Source organism: Cavia porcellus, unplaced genomic scaffold (assembly GCF_034190915.1).
Source record: "Cavia porcellus strain 051 isolate PalLab524CR breed Dunkin Hartley unplaced genomic scaffold, mCavPor4.1 scaffold_24, whole genome shotgun sequence".
In the NCBI taxonomy this organism is placed as follows: domain Eukaryota; kingdom Metazoa; phylum Chordata; class Mammalia; order Rodentia; family Caviidae; genus Cavia; species Cavia porcellus.
Window position 1 is genome coordinate 32,940,601 of NW_026947507.1, and position 20,301 is coordinate 32,960,901.

A 20,301-nucleotide genomic window follows, 5' to 3' on the forward strand; every position below is an offset into this window, starting at 1 on the left:
TGGATCTCCAGTAGGGCAGGTCTGATCTTCAGTCGAGGGCTTTGTTGCCCGTGTCAGTCTCTCCGGTATCCACAGTGGTTCTCGTCCCGGTTCCTGTGGGAAAACACAAACCGCGCCTCGGTTCCAGCTGACCACTGGATCCGGGCCCATCCATTGTCCTGTCAGGACATCTTTCCACTTCACCCACCCTTTATGGTTGGGGGAAGGGTTGCAGTGCTCCACGGCTGGGGAGCGATTATCATTATTTAAATTTAAAAAATTGTGTGTGAATAGTGCCATGGATAATCGTGCCTTTGGGGCCAGGCCTTGGCCTACTCCCCCTTTTTGTTTTTGTAAAATTTCTTTGAGGCTTCTATGAGCCCTCTCAATGATTCCTTGACCTTGGGGATTGTATGGGATACCATGTTTTAATTGAACCTCCATCATTTTGCAGAACTCATTGAAGGCTTTGCCTATATAGGCTGGTCCATTATCAGTTTTTAATATTTTTGGTTTGCCCCATGCGGCCCAAGCTGCCAGGCAATGATTGATCACATTAGACACTTTTTCACCTGTTTCTGCTGTTGCGAATATGACGTGAGAACAGGTGTCTGTGGAAACATGAACATATTTAAGAGTCCCAAACTCCTGTATATGTGTGATGTCCATCTGCCAAACATCACCAGGGATCAAACCTCGAGGGTTTACTCCCATCGGTATGGCAGGTTTGTATGTGGCACAGGAGTCACATAGTCGCACGATATCTCGTGCATCTGCTCTAGAAACATGGAAATGGTTTGCTAGTGTCCTGGCATTAACATGAAACTTATCATGGAAGGCACGGGCTCGCTCGATTGGTGTTAGTAAGGTAAAAATCCATAACGGGCGAGTGGCAGTATCAGCAGCCGCATTCCCCTGTGCCATGGGCCCCGGCAGGGATGTATGTGCTCTTATGTGGGTGGTGAAGACCTTATGGTGTCTGTTCTGAAGCAATGTCTGGATAGACAGGAACAGTCCAGCCACTGTGGAAGTGGATCTAATTAAACCGGCAGTCTCAAGCACTTGCATAGCATTGACCACATACCTAGAATCGGAGACAATATTAATGGCTTCTGAGAACCGTTCAAGAATCATTTTAACGATCTGCAGTTCCACCACCTGAGGCTGATCAGGTTCAAATTGTATGGTAACCGGGGGCTTGCCTAGGATCACATAGGCGCCTATCCCCGTCTTGGAGCCATCTGTGTATATTGTAGTTGCTGGGACTAATGGCTCAGAAGCAGTAACCTTTGGAAAAATTATAGGGTGCTGAGTGACAAATGACAAGATAGGGTCTTTAGGGTATTGATTGTTTATATCTCCATGGAAAACACATCTCAGAATGGCCCAGGTATCTATGCAGGCAGCCAGGGTCTTGATCTGGCTGGCGGTATAGGGTACTCGGATGGCTTGTGGTCCTGAGCCAAAATGTTGGACAGCTCTATCATGCGCTTCAAGGGCCAATGAAGCAACTGCCTCCGGGTAATGCTCTATGACTTTTGCAGGTGAGACCTTAGGGTGTATCCACAGTAGTGGTCCTTTCTGCCAAATCACCGCTGTAGGCTGTAGACTAGTCTGTAGCAAACAGACATCAAAGGGTCGCCCTGGTTCAATTCTGTGTAAGGTAGCCCCACCTAAGGCTTCCTCCACTCTCTGTAAGGCAGCTCTTGCCTCAGGAGTGAGCCTCCTGTGGGAGGCTATATCTGGGTCTCCCTTCAGAAGGTCGAACAGGGGTTTGAGATCTGAATTTGGTATATGTACATATGGCCTAATCCAATTAATGTCTCCCAATAGCTTTTGCATGTCATTTAGGGTCCTAACGCCATCAGTCCTAATGGTGACCTTCTGTATAAGTCTGGAGGCGACACTGAGGTCCACACCTGCTGACCCAGGGGTGGCCCTTGTTGAAGGCTGCCATCCTGAGCTGTCCTGTCTCTGGGGCGGGGGCCCGCCTGTGAAGGGGGCCCCCTCTGGCCGTTTTTTGGCCCTCTAGCATCTTGTCCACAAATACGGTTGCCCTGAGCATCAAAGACCGACCTACACTCCTCAGCTTTGTGTGATCCCCTTTTGCATCGCCCACAAACATATGGTTCTTCATTCCTAGGGCGAGGCCTAGCATCTGCATTGTTTGGGCAGTGACGTTTAATGTGTCCTGGCTCCCCGCAGGCAAAACACCCTTTAGCCTTACATTCCCCTTCTAACCCGCGAGGTCCCCTCTGCTGTACAGCCGCGGCCAGGAGAGCAGCCACTCCCGAGTTGGAGAGCGGCCCCCCTATCTCTCTGCATATCCTAATCCAGGCGTTGAGGTCCTTGTTCTTATGAGGAGCTATCGCTGCCTTGCACTCCTTTGTACATTGCTCAAAAATCAGCTGTCTTACCAGCGGTCGAGCCACTCCCGGATCAGAAAATATCTTATCGGCAGCATCTTGCATTCGGGCCACAAAGTCAACAAATGGCTCTGTGGTACCCTGAATTATTTTTGAAAGACACAAGGAGGCTGTTCCGGCACTGCTTACCTGTTTCCAGGCGCGGAGCCCTATGGCATTGATTTGTTCATAGACAGCGCCGGGGAACTGGGTCTGGTCATCAGCGTGCCGACCTTCTCCCATAAGCATTTCCTTGTTCCACCCCCGGTTTCCCCGACTGGCGTTTCTCTCAGCCTGCTCTGCAGAGAACTCTGCGTACCAGGCTCGCCAATCCAGGTAACTGCCCGAGGGCAGACACGCCTTTGCCAGCTGAATCCAGTCCGCGGGGGTGAGGGGCCCAGAAGACAGATTCTCCAGCATGGCAATGGTGTAAGGCGCAGTCGGCCCAAAGGTTGTAACTGCATTTTTAAGTTCTCTAATCTGTTTTATCTCAAAAGGCTCCCATACATTGCGTCCCTGGCCCATAGCTACTTGTACAGGAAATATCTCGTAGGGGCCACTATCTATCCCAGGTGGATGTACCTCATGAGACAAGCGTCCCCCCTGCCAAAGCCGCCTGTAAAAATACCGACCCGCCGGCGGCGGAGCATAAGACAGCGGCCGTGATTGGGCGGAAAATGGGGGCCCGTGCATCACTTCCTGTTCTGGCGAAAGGGGAGGGAGCTCCCAGGCGGCCGCCTCGTGGTGAGGGATCGCCTCCCTCTCGCGCCGGGGAGCGCTCAGGAGCTCTCTACTCCTCCGCAGACCAGGTTGAGCAGAGCGCAATTCGCGGGGCAACGCTGGAAAAGAACCCTGCGACTCCTTATTGAGCGACTTAGGCTCCTGACAGCTGGTCTCTTTGGCCTCCTTGCCATTCAACTTTCCCTCGTCCTCGGAGTCAGACGACTCCGAGGCTAGAGCCCCGTCCTCCTCCTTAGCATCCTTGTTCCCCTTGACGGACCCCTCTCGGGAGCTCCCTGACTGGGCCTGCTCAGATACCCTGCGTACTTTTGTAAGCTCTTGAGAGCTTTCTCCACAACCACCCTCGCTCTTAGTGTTGCTACCTAACATGTTTCCCATCTTTTAATATGTTACTCACCGCGTGAGGCCCAAGGAATCCGCCACTTACGCGTGAGCCTGAGGGGAGTCTAAAAGCCCTGTAGGTGCGCGCCACCCAGAGCCCAGGCTTATCCCCAACTCACCTGTCTCGCAGCTCTGTACTGGAGCGTTGTCCACTTCCACGTCTCGGGGGTGATCAGTCCCCGGGCGGGCCTCCAAATGTCGATGTCCGCTCCCGGCCGGCAGGAAGGACACACGACAAAGTCTGGTAGTGGACAACCTTTTCTTTTTATTTTCCTTCTCCGCACAGCCTGCCCTGGGTTCTCCCAGCTGAAGCCTCCTCTGGTCCGCTCCCCGCGGCTCCTTTTGTGCTTCAGTCTGCCCCAAAGCCTCTACCGGTCCGCTCTCCGCGGCTCCTTTTGGGCTTTTACTTCTGGGCTTCTACCTGGCTTCCTCTTCCGCCCAGGGGTGGCACCGGTATATATACGGGTACAGTGTCCAATCATGTTAAAGTAAGCAAGGCAAGCTGATTGGCTAACATCATCAGTTGCCAGGCAGACTATATTGTTGAGCGGGTTGTTTACGCGGTAAGCAGGAAACTAACATATTCGATGGGAGGGGTAATCTACCTCAGGCTTTGCTCTTTACCACAGGCCGCACGTCCGCCGCACAAGGCGAGCTATCACAGATGCGGCTCCCAACACAGGCCCTGTTTTATCAACAAATTTATGTAACGTTCTAATTCCTTTGATGTCATTTCAACAATATCACAATATTTTCACTGGGAGGAGATTCCATGCCAACCATTTTCCTAGCTCATCCATAAGATGCAATTCCTTATTCATTAAACATTCATTATAAGACTGCAGCAACTCACGCATTCACATCTTTCAGCTCTGCTTTTTATTCTAGTTCTTTTACTATTTCTACCACATCTGCAATTATTTTTTCCACCAAAGTCCAAACCACTTATTCATGCATGAGGGTTATAATCACTTCCCCAAACTCCTGGTAACACTGAGATTTTAACCTCCATCCATGAATCACAAGTCTTCTTAGTAGCATCTAGAATAGTGAGTCATTTCCAGAAGTTTCCAGTTTTCTAGATTTTCAGTGCCACTAACAGGGGCAAATGTAGCTGAAGGGGATTTCCTTATAGTTCTTACTAATGACAACCCGGCAGGCATTGCCAACACTGTCATTTCTGTTACTTGGGGTAGAAATATTTGTGACAGCATCTTTACATCCTTTCAGTTTCAGTTGACTCAGTGTGGCAGCCACCACTGTGGCCTTTGTGGGATAATATGTTGTTTAGGATTCTGCTCTAAAAGCTGCACATACATATCCTTTGGGGGACTCTCGTAACAGATGCTCTTGGTTCCCTTGCTCTGGCAATTTAAAAGCCTACAGACTCATTTTGGCTTTGCAAACCTTATGGTAGGGAAAAGTCTCTTACCCATTCCCATTACAAAACTGATTAACTTATTATAGTTCATAGTTACTTTTAGCCTTATGTTGGTTGGTAAAATTCTATTTTTGACCAAGGAAAGATATTGTTCTACATGCTTCTCCTTCTATGTATTATAGGGTAATATTTATTAATCTTGTTAGAAGTAATCATTTAATGAATTTAATGCCAGAAATCTTAATTACAAAACAAGTAGAGTTGAAAGCTTCTTTAGTAATAAAATAGTTTTTATGACTGTCAGGGGGCACATTAGATATATAATTGGTTTTGCTCAGTATAGAAGGCAAGTGTTCAACTTTACAACTCTTAGTCCAGACTCATGGCTGTGGTGCATTTCCTAGGAGTAGGGCTGTGATCATAGAGTCATTTCTTACTTACAATTCCAAATAGCTATGTGGAGTGCCATTGTGAGACTTTCATTGCAATTAAAGAATAAATTTACTAAAGATACATGAGTTAGGATCTAAACTAAAAGTCAAAGAGTCATTTTTGGTTTCATAGCCAGGTAGAATAGAAGATCTAAGCTGAATGATAGACATATGTAATTTTTCTGTCAACTTACTCTCCTTGCTTCACATAGTATAAGAAGAATAACCTTTTCAGAATTTACACAGATTTTACCTAAACACTGAAAGCATCAAAATAATTTCTTAAAACCCTGTAATCGTTGATGTATTATAACAATTTGAGGGTTGAGATGTTTAGAAGCTTAACTAAGTGAGGGGGTCAAGGTCCTCACTTTGTATACATCCTGAGCCTGTGCAAGAGGAGGGCACAGGGATGGTGTGGATGGGGTAGCCTGCTTACAGTAATAAGAGACAAAAAGAGTATTGCTCCCCCTTTTTACTCTTGCTGTCTTCTGACACCTTGAACTGTTGCTTCTGCACCATACCACTCTCCTTGAAGCCCGCTGACTATGGACTGGAACATTTACAGACTAGGAGCTAAATAAACTTTTCTCCTTTAAACTTCAGGTGTCAGGTTTTGTGTCATCAGTAAGAAAAAAAGTAACTAAGATAGAAGAGGCAGTTGAAAGGGAACTCATATCTAAATAACCGTTGCTTAAAGGGCCACCATCTGTAGAAATTTTCTATCTGTCTAAAATTGTTCTACATATTCTAGACCAGCAGTCCTGCATTTCCAGTCTCAGTCTTTTGAGGACAGAATGTCTGGGACCTCTGCCCAGGAATTCCTGCATTGTCTTCTCAGAGGTTCCACTGTGGGCCGAGTGTATAGTCTGGAAAGAGCACTGTGTTTGGAAAATGCCCTTTTCAGGAGACAACTGTCTTCACTTGACCTCATGTTCCTTCAAGGTCCAATTTCCTATGTATCTACCTATGATGTCTCTTGGGCCATCTGGGCCTTTGAAGGCTGAAATTGTACCAAAACTACTACAGGTATAACAAGGTGTTACGGTTCACGTCTGCATGTCCCCCGGCCCCAAAGCCCCATGCAGTCATGGAGGGTGGGATTTTCAGAGACAGCTGAATCCAGAGTTGTGACTGATTCATGATCCAATGCTGGGATTAAGAATGAGTGTGTTACACCTTCCCTAGGGCAGATGACCTGCACGCAATTAAAGGGACAAGAAAAAATTCGTCTCCACATTTTGTTTTTGTCACTTTTGTTATCTTCTCCCAATGCCAACTGCTGCCCCTCTATCATGCCATCTTGCCTTGGAGCCAGCCAATTATGGACTGAAATCTCCACAAACTGTGAGCTAAAGGAACCTTTTCTTCCTTAATTTTGATTTTGGGTATTTTGACCCAGTAATGAGAGAAAAGAAACTAAGACAAATCCTTCACTTCATTCTTTTCCCAAAATCTTGGATTTATTATAAACATTTTAAAATATAAGTTATTGGACCAGGCTCAGTGGTACCATGCTTGCCTGGCAAATGCGAGGTTGTAAGTTCAATTCCAGGTACTAAAACAAACGAACAAACAAACAAATATATATATTTATTATATATAATAAAAAATAAAATGAGCTATTTTTACTACTACATTTAAAGATTCTTTTGAGAATGGAAGACACTAACAGAGATGTATTTTAAATAAAGTAGTCATATGAGAATTATTTACAATTGAAATATGCAAAGAAAAGCGTATTTTAGCTATTCTGTTTCTTTTAATCTTTTAAAGGTAGGAGTCTAAGAGTAAAATTATTAAAATTTAGTATATTAATATTTGCTATTAATAAAAGTCAGTTGTCTACCTTATATGACAAAGACATGGTAAGAGACAACTACATTGATTTTTTGTTATACAGAGTAAATAAATAATGTATGTTATAATAACACAGGAAAGATGAGTGCAGTCATGGCTTAGTATCATGGCCTTTGAATTAATTTTCTAAATACAGCTACTCTTTATGATTACTAAAAAGATAAGGAGAAAAAGTCAATGCCAACCACATCCTCTCCATTTGTTATCTGGCCCGAGTTACTGTATTCTAGCTGGATCCTTGTTGTATATCTGAAATATAACAAGGGCTCAAAGTAGACTAAAGATCTAAAGATTACTAGAAAAAAATAGTAGACTTTTGTTTTTATGCTACATGTAACTATTGCAATATACTTCAAGTTTTACTTTAAATATCTTTGTCTGAGTTAATTTTAACTTTGGAAAGCTTCATGTTCTGATTTGCAACTGCATCCAAGATAATTTGTTGTTAATTACCCACTAGCAGTAAATAACTGAATCTACCCCTATATTTCTGTTTGATTGTACTGCTCAGCAAATTTGTAATGATATCAAAAGATTGGGTATACTATATATCTACAGTGAATTAAACAATTTGGCCAAGTAGTTTATTCACATCTTTATCTGTACAGATCTTACATTTACTTCTTCATTTATATAGATTTTTTCAATCAGATATTGGCTTAAATCTCAGTGTGGACAGCACTATTCTACATATTTTGGGGAGCCAGACTCTTTGTCACTGAGCAATGTTTCTTAGCAGTATACTATGCAGAGCATGAATATTTTTGAATAAAAACTTATTTTATGTATTGAAATGTCTGCATCCACGGTTGATGAGTTATAGCCAGAGAACGTTATAAGAATTCACATTGCCCAAATTTTAAAATAAACCTTCATATTTCAGTTCTGATTTTGTTCTATTTAATAAGTTACCTCAAAACTTAAAATTTTACTGACAGATATTGATATTTTCTAAAAAGGAGGTAATACCATCTCACTAGCTGGTCGCTATTTCCACTTACAGGGACAGGGTAAATTAATAAGAGCTATCTGAACAATTGTAGTAATCTGACAAGCTGAAATCTCCCAAATGCTCTTAAGAAAATATTTAACCCTAAGTAACGTATGGAACAATTCCTTTGTGAATTATGTGAAGGCTTCCATGCAAAATCTAGGGTGTGTGTGTGTGTGTATGTGTGTGTGTGTGTGTAACTGGAGATCTGCTTCGGTCATTTCCCTTCACCAGGAAAAAAGGTCCAGTACTCTCTATTTAAAACAGGAGAAACTGATTTTGGCTTTTGGTTCCAGTGGTTCAGTCCAAAGTTGACTGACTCTAAGGCAGAAGCATAAATATGAGTTTAAACTAGAAACAACTGAGGTTTTATGAAGAGATTAATGCCTCCTTCATGTCAGTTACTTATTTCTAAAACTAGTATCTTGACATTCTCTACGTCCATTTTATCTATGAAATTTAAACTCCAATATCCCATTCTCTAACTGCTGTGTTTCATCATTCCCATCCTCATTCATTTCACAGCATTATACCCTGTCTCTATGCAGTGTCACAGGGACCTAGGCATTTTATTTTTCTTGGGCTATTGGTTCTCATTCAGCTTCGTTTTCTTCCAGTGGCCCAGATTCCATACTCCATTACTTTGGTCATTTTCTGTCTAATACATTTAATTCTAATTCATTCATTGTGCACATTCTAAAAATTTCAAGATCGGCCTAACCATCTGGTTTTTACACCTAAGCTGTAGGGAAAACTAGCGGAAAAAAGAAATGAAAAATCATATGAATGTTGTTATACGCCTTCATGACTTCTCCATGACTGTGACATTGCTCCTATGCATCCTGAGTGAGTTTCCTCTGTGTCCCTGCTCAGCACACATTCTTTGCATTTCTGAAATTTTCCTACTTTACCCATCACAATTTGAAGGTAACATAATCTTATTATGACCAATAAAATAAGACTCGCTGTAAAGAAAGCTCTTAAGTCACTGTCCCACTCCTTCACCTCTACCACACTGAATTTCATTGCTTTTTGTTTACCTCAGTAAATGATGTCTGAATTTCTATACTATTGTTATGTTTCCTTTGCAATATTTTCTCCTGTATTGCAATATTTCTCCTCTATTTGGTTATGATGAATATCCTATTCAAACTAACTTATACAAATTAACCCCAAGCCTAGAACTGGCTTTAACCACTGCAAGTTTAAAAAAAAAAGTTGAAATTTCATTTTGAGGACCTTGTCATTCTCTTGTCCCACCCTCAGCTCTTCTGTCTTTTGTTCCTTGGCCCAGAAGACTCCTTTTTCATGGATGGTGACAACCACAGCCAGCCATTCTAGCTCTCATTATCTTTGGAAATAATGATACCACAGGAAAGAAAACTTCATGTTTTGATAGCATAAAAGTACCAGGAAGGACTCTGGTTGTCAAATTGGAGTCACGTCTCCATCTTTGAGCCAAGAAAATAATCAGCCTCCTGGATCCTATGCTCATTTCAGTGTCTAGAGGATACAAGACAGGTAGTGGATACAGGTGACAAAATATGCTCAACAAACAAAAGTTATCATATATTCATACATATACCTTCCTGTCCTTCTCAAGTTGAAATCATGAAGGACCCCTCTCTCTTCACCATATCATCAAATTCCACCACTGACATGTTGCCATATGTTATATAACAGCAATGCTCATGCATAGTAAGTGTTCAAAAACTATCGCTTATAACAACAACAATGACTCATTAAAGCCTCATTTTAAGTCTCAGCATCTTCCCCTGGCTTCCAACTGTGTATCTCTTTGCAAGGAATCACCCTTCTATTGTCCTCATACTAGTGCTTGTCTTTCTTTTATCTGTGCTAAATTTCAAATCAAAGGGGAGTTTCAGAATATTGTAAGTATTCTCTTCCAGTTTTTTCTATTCTTCACAAGTTAGCCAACGTTGAATGTTTTCCAAATCTTTTCATTATTTCCTTTTTCATTATAAACTTTACTCTTAATTCACCTCTCACCCTCCATTATACTGTAGGCGGTGAAGAGAAACCATTTATTACCTTGAACAATCTTCTTAGAGATTTTTCCCCCAAATATCCTAGTTCATAGTTTTTAAATTCCACCTTCTCCCAAAGTACCGGGATACAGGCACAAACCAGCCATGCTATTTGCTGTTCTGTAGCCAGGATGACCCCTCTTCCAGTTTCCAATAAGATATACTCATTTCTGTCTGAGAATTCATCAAAATGACCTGTGCTGTTTATATTTTTACCAACACTCTGCCTAGAGTGCCTTAGAAAATCCCAAAGACTATCAGGTTTCTCTTTAACTCTCCCTTTCTGAGTCCTCTCTAAGATCAACCTCAACATTCTGTTCAGAGAAGTTGGGGGCTTTTTATTGTTTGCACTTCCAAACTCAAATCATAGCCATCATGCCCTTGTTAAATCAAATAGACTTTCCTATTTGTCCTACTTTAACTGACACAGCTGCTCTATTGGCCACTAGTGATTATTTTCTTTAGTTCTTAATGAGAACTCTCCTTCCTTCACATTGGGAGCAGTGAGTCTGCTGGTTTTCCCCACTCAACATTCCTCTCTTCCTTTATGGGTTTGTCAACCCCGTTGTTGATGTTTCTTGGTTCAGACACAATCAAACAAAATTCTTTCACTCTCCACACTCTACTGCTTTCAACTACTACATAAATCATAAACCTCTCAAATCAAAATCTGCCCTTGGCCATCTCTTTCCACCTGAACTTCATATTCCAGTACTCAATTCCTTGTTCAAAAGGGGTATTCACAGTGACTGCCAGATGTGCTACACCCAAGACTGAGTTTCTCAATTTCTTCTACTCAAGGTTTATTCTCTTTTATGTTATCAATTTATAAGAAACATTTTTTGGGTAAAATAGTATATGAGAAGTACTAAGTTGAGTGCTTGGGGAAAGAGCAACAATAATGCTTGGCCTCCTTAAAGCACTGATCTAGAAGGAGAGACAGACAATTGAATAGGAAGTTACAAAAACAGTATGATTAACTTCTATGAAATGAAAATGACAAGATCTTATAGAAGTGCACTGTGGGGTCACTTATATGGTCTAATGGGAGTGTTTAATATGGCTTCCAGCATGAGTGATATTTATGTCAAGAGCCTCTTAGTTAGGGATTGTTTATTGTAAAATAGAAACTCTTCCAATGATGGAAAGAAACATTAGGAAAGTAACTAGAAGCCCAAAAGACTATCTCAGAGAACTTACATTACACTGAATTATTCCAAAGGCAAACTTCAACATGAAGATATGAAAGCCAATAATTAATCAAGAGGTAACTACAGGCAGCAATGTTAGAGGAGTAAGGGGAGGAACAACGGGAAGATAAGGAAGTCAGTGCATTGTGATGTCAATCAGGTCACTGCTGTGAGAAACTGGGGCTCAGTCCTGCCAAAGACACCCCAAAGTTATTCCAACCATGGGACAAAGACTTCTCATAGTCATATAACTCAAGACTGCCTCCCACCATGTGGAGGGCCAATCCAAGGAGGTGTTAATTCTCCTCCATTTAGGTCCAACCCCATGTAGATGCTTAAGGTTCCAGGAGCCACAAAAAGCCCTCAAGCAGGTCCTTCCTTTTGGAAATAAGTGTTTTCATAGGGGCTCAGATGGTGATGTTCTTAAAGTATGTAAGCAATGCCTGCAATGTCTTTTAGAGACTGTCCCTTGCATAATTTGTACCCACATTTAGTCACTCTGTCTTACTACTGATTCTTTAAGGTGGTACAAAGTTAGAATTTTAAATACACTAACAGATTTTCTTAAAACCATAATTATAGAGTTAGTGAGACATGTTACAGACCCTGCTGTTGAGTTGGCCCTTAAACCCTAATTTATATCTGATGTTTCCCTCTATCACTCACTCAGGATTCCTCTGGTCCTTGGCTGCTTGTTCCTTTGATCTGTCCAATAATTGAAAAATATACCTTTATCAACAATAATGAAGTGGTGATCACTCCAAGGAGGAAGAAATAGTCCTGTGATTAACCTACCCACAATTGGCTGAGTGGTCGCCTTTAGGGATAAACCCATACTGTGGTACTTAATGTGTTGCTGCAACATTAGATTTTTAACAGAAGGAGTAACTAGATCAGCCTTGGTGTGGAGGAAACCCAGCCTTTGTCCTCTTGTCTACCCTTCATCCCTGAAACAATGGCTGCCCCTTTTATAGCTCCAACATAAGGAATATGGTAGCCAAGAACAGAAACCAACTGTCCACTCAGTGGGAAATTGTAATCCTGGTTGTTCAGTGCTTCCTCTGTAACAAATGCTCTCTGTTGCCCATTAACATAAGAAGCAAAGACCTCCTGGGTTAAGTGCTCAAGAATATCAGAAACACAAGGACAGAGGTCAGATTTAGAGCTATATACAAAGGGATTCAACTAAACTCTGTATGCTGAAGGACAGGGACATTATCCTCCCTATCAAGATCTGGGCTGAGAATCCTGGAAGCTAGACATCTGTCTCTTTGGCAAGAGATGCTAAAATCTTCAGTAGAGAAACACAATAATCCAGAGAAAACAACTCCAGATATTAATAACTAGGAAGCAATCTCCTTAGTGAAAGAGCTGAACCAGGCATAATCAGTCTCCAGTGAAGCCCACCAGACAGCAACCCTAACCCACTCACAGAACTTTCATTCAGAATGGAGTACTTACCCTTAAGTATCAATAGGTAGCAAGATATTTGAATGCATTTCCCAACATGACAAAAAAGACAAAGCAAATGAATCAAAGAAAAGCACAGAAGGCAAAGACCCAATGGATAGAATAAAAGAACACGGAAAAATAAAATAAAATTAATATCTGCTGGAACTGTGAAAATGTTGAATCCATGAGAGAAGAGGCAGATGCTATGCGGGAAAGGATTACGAGCAGTTTGGGGGACACCAATCTTCACGGCAGAGTGGTAAGAGCCTTCCTGTTTCTCATAGATAGCAGTGGACTAGAAATAAGAAGACCAGTAAGGACATACTGAGTTCAGAATGTTGGTGGGAAATCCCAGTAACAGTCACTGTCCATGCACTGTGAGTTTAATCTGCACCCATGTATGTTTGTGTCTCTCAAGAAGGGTTTCTGAAATTTCAGTTCTGAAAAGAACTGTGTCTTCCATGGCATATGAGACACATCATTTCCTGGACTTTTCCAGAAATTTTAATCTATGCTGTTCACTATGATAGTCTCAAATAGTTCTTAAGTATATTTACTGAATGTATCAATCATTTAATCAATGTTTTTGGACATTGATAAGGCCTGTCGATGTCGCTCCCGGCCGGCAGGAAGGACACACGACAAAGCCTGGCAGTGGACAACCTTTTCTTTTATTTTCCTTCTCCGTACAGCCTGCCCTGGGATCGCTCCCAGCCGAAGCCTCCTTTGGTCCGCTCCCCGCGGCTCCTTCTGGGCTTCTACTTCCGGGCTTCTTCTTCCCCCCCAGGGGTGGCACCAGTATATATACGGATACAGTGTCCAATCATGTTAAAGTAAGCAAGGCAAGCTGATTGGCTAACATCATCAGTTGCCAGGCAGACTATATTGTTGAGCGGGTTGCTTACGCGATAAGCAGGAAACTAACGTGCTCGATGGGAGGGGTAATCTACCTCAGGCTTTACTCTTTACTACAGGCCTCACGTCCGCCAAGTGAGGCGACCGGGCTCGGGGCTGCGGCTCCCAACATCTCCCCCTTTTTTATTTTTTATGAATGTGCGCATCGTAGCCCTTTCTGGACTGGGTGCAGAGGCTTATGCCCTATGCGTAGGCCCACCGTAGGTCCTTGGCTTAGACCCTGGTCGGCCGTCCTATGGTCTGCCAAGGCCCTGAGGCCCTCGTCCTTTTTCAAGGGCCAGGCACAAACTGGACGGAACCTGGATGCACACAAGCTTGCACTCATTTCCTCTCCGTAAAGAAATCCCCTCGGAGAGAAATTTAGACCTGGGCAGCATCTAACAGTCCAGCGGCTTACGTGCAGGATGGGGTAGGGCCTGGCTTAGGTTGAGTCGCACCGGGGAAGTACGCTCTTACCCGTCATTGACTCTCCTACCCAGCTATGTCATAATTTTTTAGAGGAGGAGTGTGGGAAGCTCACCGTCCCTAGACTCGGTCGTAGGCTAGGCGAGCGAGCCATGCATATGCCTGAGGATCTTCTTGTCCATTTCGGACTACCGCTATTTCTATTCATCTTGTTGGTCGGTCTGTGATGGATCTCCGGTAGGGCAGGTCTGATCTTCAGTCGAGGGCTTTGTCGCCCGTGTCAGTCTCTCTGGTACCCACAGTGGTTCTCGTCCCGATTCCTGTGGGAAAACACAAATCGCGCCTCGGTTCCAGCTGACCACTGGATCCGGGCCCATCCATTGTCCTGTCAGGACATCTTTCCACTTCACCCACCCTTTATGGTTGGGGGAAGGGTTGTAGTGCTCCACGGCTGGGGAGCAATTATCATTATTTAAATTTAAAAAATTGTGTGTGAATAGTGCCATGGATAATCGCGCCTTTGGGGCCAGGCCTTGGCCTACTCCCCCTTTTTGTTTTTGTAAAATTTCTTTGAGGCTTCTATGAGCCCTCTCAATGATTCCTTGACTTGGGGATTGTATGGGATACCAGGTTTTAATTGAACCTCCATCATTTTGCAGAACTCATTGAAGGCTTTGCCTATATAGGCTGGTCCATTATCAGTTTTTAATATTTTTGGTTTGCCCCATGCGGCCCAAGCCGCCAGGCAATGATTGATCACATTAGACACTTTTTCACCTGTTTCTGCTGTTGCGAATATGACGTGAGAACAGGTGTCTGTGGAAACATGAACATATTTAAGAGTCCCAAACTCCTGTATATGTGTGATGTCCATCTGCCAAACATCACCAGGGATCAAACCTCGAGGGTTTACTCCCATCGGTATGGCAGGTTTGTATGTGGCACAGGAGCCACATAGTCACACGATATCTCGTGCATCTGCTCTGGAAACATGGAAATGGTTTGCTAGTGTCCTGGCATTGACATGAAACTTATCATGGAAGGCACGGGCTCGCTCGATTGGTGTTAGTAAGGTAAAAATCCATAACGGGCGAGTGGCAGTATCAGCAGCCGCATTCCCCTGTGCCATGGGCCCCGGCAGGGATGTATGTGCTCTTATGTGGGTGGTGAAGACCTTATGGTGTCTGTTCTGAAGCAATGTCTGGATAGACAGGAACAGCCCAGCCACTGTGGAAGTGGATCTAATTAAACCGGCAGTCTCAAGCACTTGCATAGCATTGACCACATACCTAGAATCGGAGACAATATTAATGGCTTCTGAGAACCGTTCAAGAATCATTTTAACGATCTGCAGTTCCACCACCTGAGGCTGATCAGGTTCAAATTGTATGGTAACCGGGGGCTTGCCTAGGATCACATAGGCGCCTATCCCCGTCTTGGAGCCATCTGTGTATATTGTAGTTGCTGGGACTAATGGCTCAGAGGCAGTAACCTTTGGAAAAATTATAGGGTGCTGAGTGACAAATGACAAGATAGGGTCTTTAGGGTATTGATTGTTTATATCCCCATGGAAAACACATCTCAGAATGGCCCAGGTATCTATGCAGGCAGCCAGGGTCTTGATCTGGCTGGCGGTATAGGGTACTCGGATGGCTTGTGGTCCTGAGCCAAAATGTTGGACAGCTCTATCATGCGCCTCAAGGGCCAATGAAGTGACTGCCTCCGGGTAATGCTCTATGACTTTTGCAGGTGAGACCTTAAGGTGTATCCACAGTAATGGTCCTTTCTGCCAAATCACCGCTGTGGGCTGTAGACTAGTCTGTAGCAAACAGACATCAAAGGGTCGCCCTGGTTCAATTCTGTGTAAGGTAGCCCCACCTAAGGCTTTTTCCACTCTCTGTAAGGCAGCTCTTGCCTCAGGAGTGAGCCTCCTGTGGGAGGCTATATCTGGGTCTCCCTTCAGAAGGTCGAACAGGGGTTTGAGATCTGAATTTGGTATATGTAAATATGGCCTAATCCAATTAATGTCTCCCAATAGCTTTTGCATGTCATTTAGGGTCCTAACGCCATCCGTCCTAATGGTGACCTTCTGCGGAGAGACTAGCATAGGGGAGATTCTCGCGCCTAAGTAGGTCACCATTTCTCCTCCCTGAATCTTGTCGGGGGCAACATGCAGATTAGCTTGTCTCAGGGCCTCGACCAACTGGCCGAGCATATTATTTAGCATGTCTGGGTCCCTGCCGCTGAGCAAAAGGTCGTCCATGTAATGCACACATCTTATCTTGGGAAAGGATTTCCGTAGGGGGGCCAGTAGGGAATCAAGGTAAATCTGACACATAGTGGGACTGTTGGCCATACCTTGGGGCAGCGTTATCCACTCGTATCTGAGATCAGGGCTTTCTTGGTTAATGGTGGGTAAAGTAAAGGCGAACCTATGAGTGTCCTCTGGATGCAGGGGGATTGAGAAGAAACAGTCTCTAAGATCTATAACATAAACTGGCCAGGACTGAGGGATGGCTGAGAGAGCTGGCAGCCCCCTCTGGACCGCCCCCAGGGACTGCATCTGCGCGTTGACCGCCCTTAGATCATGGAGCAGCCTCCACTTGCCAGACTTTTTCTTAATTATAAAAATGGGGGTGTTCCATGGGGAGGTTGACGGCTTAATGTGTCCTAATCTAAGTTGTGTACTGACTATTTCTGACAAGGCTAATAGCTTCTCCTTAGGCAGGGGCCACTGAGGTACCCAAACCGGATCATTTGACCTCCAGGTGATTTTGATCGAAGTGGGTAGGAGAGCTTCTTCAGCGGCCCCTAAGAAAAACCCAGCCCTTGCCTACCTTTTTTGTTCTCTACTGGTATTGGGGATGTCCGACCCTGTAGGGCATTGCCCAAGCCTTTGCCGGGGGTATATCCCTGGTTCCTGAGTATATTCTTAGCCTGGGGGGAGCAGTTTGACGTAAGCGTGACATCCATCTGAGTGAGGATGTCCCTTCCCCATAGAGACACTGGCAACTGCAACACAAATGGTTGGAAATGGCCCTGATGACCCTCCTCATCGCACCAGAACAGGGTTGAAGCACTAACCTGAGGAGCTGACACCATCCCCAGGCCCTGCAGCGTGTTATCTGCAGTGTTGGTGGGCCAGTTGGAGGGCCAATCCTTTCTAGAGATAATGGAACGGTCAGCTCCTGTGTCTAGGAGCCCTGTTATATTCTTGCCATTGACCTTAAGTGAGAGCATGGGCCTTTTATCAAGTATTATATGGAGTCCCTCGAAGACTTCCCCTGAGGAACCGAAACCTTGACTTTCTCTAATTTTCTGCTTTGAGGGGAATCTCTTGTGGAGACTGGGGAGCAGCAAGAGCTGCGCTATCTTGTCTCCTTTATTGATTACCATAGTACCCACAAGAGATTGAACCATAATTTTAATGTGTCCTGTGTAGTCTGAGTCTATGACCCCCGGGACTACTATGAGACCCCGAAGGGCCGTGGAGGATCTCCCGATCACCAGACCCATGGAATTTTCGGGTAACGGTCCCTTAAAGGTGGTTTCAACCACTTGAACACCCATATCAGGCACTAATATAAGTCTGGAGGCGACACTGAGGTCCACACCTGCTGACCCAGGGGTGGCCCTTGTTGAAGGCTGCCATCCTGAGCTGTCCTGTCTCTGGGGCGGGGGCCCGCCTGTGAAGGGGGCCCCCTCTGGCCGTTTTTTGGCCCTCTAGCATCTCGTCCACAAATACGGTTGCCCTGAGCATCAAAGACCGACCTACACTCCTCAGCTTTGTGTGATCCCCTCTTGCATCGCCCACAAACATATGGTTCTTCATTCCTAGGGCGAGGCCTAGCATCTGCATTGTTTGGGCAGTGACGTTTAATGTGTCCTGGCTCCCCGCAGGCAAAACACCCTTTAGCCTTACATTCCCCTTCTAACCCGCGAGGTCCCCTCTGCTGTACAGCCGCGGCCAGGAGAGCAGCCACTCCCGAGTTGGAGAGCGGCCCCCCTATCTCTCTACATATCCTAATCCAGGCGTTGAGGTCCTTGTTCTTATGAGGAGCTATCGCTGCCTTGCACTCCTTTGTACATTGCTCAAAAATCAGCTGCCTTACCAGCGGTCGAGCCACTCCCGGATCAGAAAATATCTTATCGGCAGCATCTTGCATTCGGGCCACAAAGTCAACAAATGGCTCTGTGGTACCCTGAATTATTTTTGAAGGACACAAGGAGGCTGTTCCGGCACCACTTACCTGCTTCCAGGCGCGGAGCCCTATGGCGTTGATTTGTTCATAGACAGCGCCGGGGAACTGAGTCTGATCATCAGCGTGCTGACCTTCTCCCATAAGCATTTCCTTGTTCCACCCCCGGTTTCCCCGACTGGCGTTTCTCTCAGCCTGCTCTGCAGAGAACTCTGCGTACCAGGCTCGCCAATCCAGGTAACTACCCGAGGGCAGACACGCCTTTGCCAGCTGAATCCAGTCCGCGGGGGTGAGGGGCCCAGAAGACAGGTTCTCCAGCATGGCAATGGTGTAAGGCGCAGTCGGCCCAAAGGTTGTAACTGCATTTTTAAGTTCTCTAATCTGCTTTATCTCAAAAGGCTCCCATGCATTACGTCCCTGGCCCATAGCTACTTGTACAGGAAATATCCCGTAGGGGCCACTATCTATCCCAGGTGGTGGATGTACCTCATGAGACAAACGTCCCCCCTGCCAAAGCCGCCTGTAAAAATACCGACCCGCCGGCGGCGGAGCATAAGACGGCGGCCGTGATTGGGCGGAAAATGGGGGCCCGTGCATCACTTCCTGTTCTGGCGAAAGGGGAGGGAGCTCCCAGGCGGCCGCCTCGTGGTGAGGGATCGCCTCCCTCTCGCGCCGGGGAGCGCTCAGGAGCTCTCTACTCCTCCGCAGACCAAGTTGAGCGGAGCGCAATTCACGGCGCAACGCTGGGAAAGAACCCTGCGACTCCTTATCGAGCGACTTAGGCTCCTGACAGCTGGTCTCTTTGGCCTCCTTGCCATTCAACTTTCCCTCGTCCTCGGAGTCAGACGACTCCGAGGCTAGAGCCCCGTCCTTCTCCTTAGCATCTTTGTTCCCCTTGACGGGCCCCTCTCGGGAGCTCCCCGACTGGGCCTGCTCAAATACCCTGCGTACTTTTGTAAGCTCTTGAGAGCTTTCTCCACAACCACCCTCGCTCTTAGTGTTGCTACCTAGCATGTTTCCCATCTTTTAATATGTTACTCACCGCGTGAGGCCCAAGGAACCCGCCACTTACGCGTGAGCCTGAGGGGAGTCTAAAAGCCCTGTAGGTGCGCGCCACCCAGAGCCCAGGCTTATCCCCAACTCACCTGTCTCGCAGCTCTGTACTGGAGCGTTGTCCGCTGTCACGTCTCGGGGGTGATCAGTCCCCGTGCGGGCCTCCAAATGTCGATGTCGCTCCCGGCCGGCAGGAAGGACACACGACAAAGCCTGGCAGTGGACAACCTTTTCTTTTATTTTCCTTCTCCGTACAGCCTGCCCTGGGATCGCTCCCAGCCGAAGCCTCCTTTGGTCCGCTCCCCGCGGCTCCTTCTGGGCTTCTACTTCCGGGCTTCTTCTTCCCCCCCAGGGGTGGCACCAGTATATATACGGATACAGTGTCCAATCATGTTAAAGTAAGCAAGGCAAGCTGATTGGCTAACATCATCAGTTGCCAGGCAGACTATATTGTTGAGCGGGTTGCTTACGCGGTAAGCAGGAAACTAACGTGCTCGATGGGAGGGGTAATCTACCTCAGGCTTTACTCTTTACTACAGGCCTCACGTCCGCCAAGTGAGGCGACCGGGCTCGGGGCTGCGGCTCCCAACAAAGGCCAAGAAGAAAATTTGCTACAAAACTGGGTAGAGTTGAGTGCCAAGGTTTGCTAAGGTTCAAACTGTCCAAGAAGAGAGCATTCGTTCTGGTGCAGCCAGAGAGTGTGGTATGGAGGAAGAGGCACTCCTGTGCATTTTGCACCTGCGGAACACAAGAGGCAAACTGAGCCCCACCATGGCACATGATCAGGTCAGAAAGCTCCTCCAGAGATCTCCACCTTGGTTTGCAGTTTTGGTAAACTGAAGCACAGAAGCAAAAACAAGACAAGAAAAT

General features: G+C 45.5%; 1 long non-coding RNA gene across 1 annotated transcript; it reads right to left on the reverse strand.

Annotated features, from left to right (window-relative positions):
* Positions 1-13,508: 13,508 nt before the first annotated feature.
* On the reverse strand, positions 13,509-20,018 carry LOC134472703 (uncharacterized). Its single transcript, XR_010042630.1, has 2 exons — positions 19,524-20,018; positions 13,509-14,499 (listed from the first exon to the last, which is right to left on the reverse strand). It is a non-coding gene; the product is annotated as an uncharacterized LOC134472703 (long non-coding RNA).
* Between the last annotated feature and the right edge of the window lie 283 nt (positions 20,019-20,301).